This window comes from Micromesistius poutassou (assembly GCF_964030765.1).
Source record: "Micromesistius poutassou genome assembly, contig: SCAFFOLD_1142, whole genome shotgun sequence".
NCBI lineage: Eukaryota > Metazoa > Chordata > Actinopteri > Gadiformes > Gadidae > Micromesistius > Micromesistius poutassou.
This window is the reverse complement of record NW_028180584.1, coordinates 2,501-5,000: the sequence shown is the minus strand read 5'-3', so window position 1 is coordinate 5,000 and position 2,500 is coordinate 2,501. Positions and strand designations below refer to the sequence as shown.

The following is a 2,500-nucleotide window of genomic DNA, read 5'->3' as shown; positions in this document are numbered from 1 at the left end:
TCATGGGACATCTAAAAGCTCTTTAGCACAGTGAGCATCATAGGACATCTAAAAGCTCTTTAGCACAGTGAGCATCATGGGACATCTAAAAGCTCTTTAGCACAGTGAGCATCATGGGACATCTAAAAGCTCTTTAGCACAGTTAGCATCATGGGACATCTGAGCTATTTTAGCTCAGTTAGCATCATGGGACAATATAAAGCTCTTTTAGCTCAGTTAGCATCATGGGACAATATAAAGCTCTTTTAGCACAGTGAGCATCATGGGACATCTGAGCTATTTTAGCACAGTGAGCATCATGGGACAATATAAAGCTCTTTTAGCACAGTGAGCATCATGGGACAATATAAAGCTCTTTTAGCACAGTGAGCATCATGGGACATCTAAAAGCTCTTTAGCACAGTTAGCATCATGGGACAATATAAAGCTCTTTTAGCACAGTCAGCATCATGGGACATCTGAGGTCTTGTAGCACAGTTAGCATCATGGGACGATATAAAGCTCTGTAAGCACAGTTAGCATCATGGGGCATTAAAAAGCTATGTTAGTGCTGTTAGCTCAATTAGCATCATGAGGAATTATATCTGTTAGCACTGTTACCTCGCTTAACAGCATGAATGTTCGTTCGTTAACGGTTGATTCAGTTCGCTCAGGCGACTCGGTCAGTGAAGTGCGCTAAGTTTCCAAGGTTCGCTCAGTTAGAAAAACCAGTTGGCTCAGTTAGCATCGGCGGCTCTGTTATCTCAGGTCATAAAGTTAGCTCTGTTAGGATAGTTAGCCGAGTTCAGCACAGTTGGTATCATTTTCAAATTCAGCGACCAAACAATAGAGAATATATTTTTTTTACACGGGGCCTAACTGTGCCTCTCTCTTTATCTCTCTCTCCCGTCGACTGAGAGCGACCCAAACGGGACCCAACGCCTCGCTCTGTTGATTCAGTTTAACAACATTTTTGGGAAGGAAAAAAATCCTGCATTAACCAGAACTCCCGGAGCGTGTTCGGTTCAATACGAGAAAGGTTTTATTTAACGGCTGTCAAGAGGCGGCGGTGTTTAAAAAGTGAGTCACTGCCGCGAACCGGGACAATGGCGTTCGCTCATCGACGAGCCAATGCCTCCTGTGCGGTGACTCATGCACCTGCTGGCACCACACAACGCACGGCTTAACTGAATTAGTGTAGCGGTATTACAAAAGGACACCCTATTGTTGGCATGGATAATCAATTATGTACACGTTTGTATGTTTTTGTTGCTTTCTTTATCCAAGGTAAACATGTTATTACCCCAGCCTTTAGTGTGAACATATAAAATTGTGTGTGTTTGTGTTTGTGTGTGTGTGTGTGTGTGTGTGTGTGTGTGTGTGTAACACAAAAACATTTTGTGTTTACTGTGCATCCTTGGGCAAGCTTTGTGCCATTCTATATTTTCAACAACTGGTAATGAGGCTGGATGGATGCAATATATATAAAGAGAGAGTGTGTGTGTGTGAGAGAGAGAGAGAGAGAGAGAGAGAGACAGAGAGAGAGAGAGAGAGAGAGAGACAGAGAGAGAGAGAGAGAGAGAGAGAGAGAAAGAGAGAGAGAGAGCGCGCGCGCGAGAGAGAGAGAGACCGGGGAGAGAGAGCGAGAGATAGGGATAGAGAGACCGGGGAGAGGGAGAGATGGTGAAGAGAGGGATAGGAAGAGATAGAGAGGGATAGAGAGATTTATATAAACCACTCTGAGTGAATAAGGTACAGTAAGCTGTCGACCAGAGTGGTAGCTGGCTTCACATAAGAAGCAGTGTATTGGGACGGCTGCCATGTTTCCGCTCACTCCTGAGATCTAGCTCGTGAAACCCCACTTTCAACAACATTTACTCATAGAAAGTACGGACAAATCTGTTTGCATTTTACTTCATCTTACAGTGCGTCTTAAGTGCCGATTCAGTGTTTCGTCAGCAGTTTTCTCAGGTTAAATTGAGTTACGCAGAGTAGCAGTAGAGTTTTCCAAAGTTTTCTGGCGTGGTAGACAAGTCGTCTTTATCATCTTTATCAGTTAATGTGTTATACGACACACACGTTAATGTGGTGTAGGCGGGACGCTTGGTCGATGACACCCCAGGTCAAAGGTCAACCTGAACTAGCAGCGTGTGTGTGTGTGTGTGTGTGTGCGTGTGTGTGTGTGTGTGTGGTGGGCGTGTGCATACCGTGTGATACAGACTTGTTCCCCCACAGGAGGAATTCATGGGTCATCAGTGCTTCCTACTTCCCGTCTGTCCTTGAGGAAGGCTGTTCTGTCCCTTCTCACCTCCTTCTCTTTCTCCATTCGATTCATTTCAATTGCTTTACTGGCATGAAAGAAAAATGCTTTTTCACGCTATGAAAAAATACTAGATTATACATACATACATACATACATACATACCTAACAAAATTATATTAATAACGATCCAGAATAATTGACATTGTCAATTAATCATATGTATATTTACTTCTTACATCCACCATTACACCATTACAC

The 2,500-nt window shown here is 43.4% G+C and overlaps 1 protein-coding gene across 1 annotated transcript in view; it reads left to right on the top strand.

The window, feature by feature from the left end:
• The window catches only part of LOC311370675 (neuropilin-2-like), a gene marked incomplete at both ends in the record, with an annotated part of 10,630 nt that overhangs the window by 5,635 nt on the left and 2,495 nt on the right, over window positions 1–2,500 (top strand).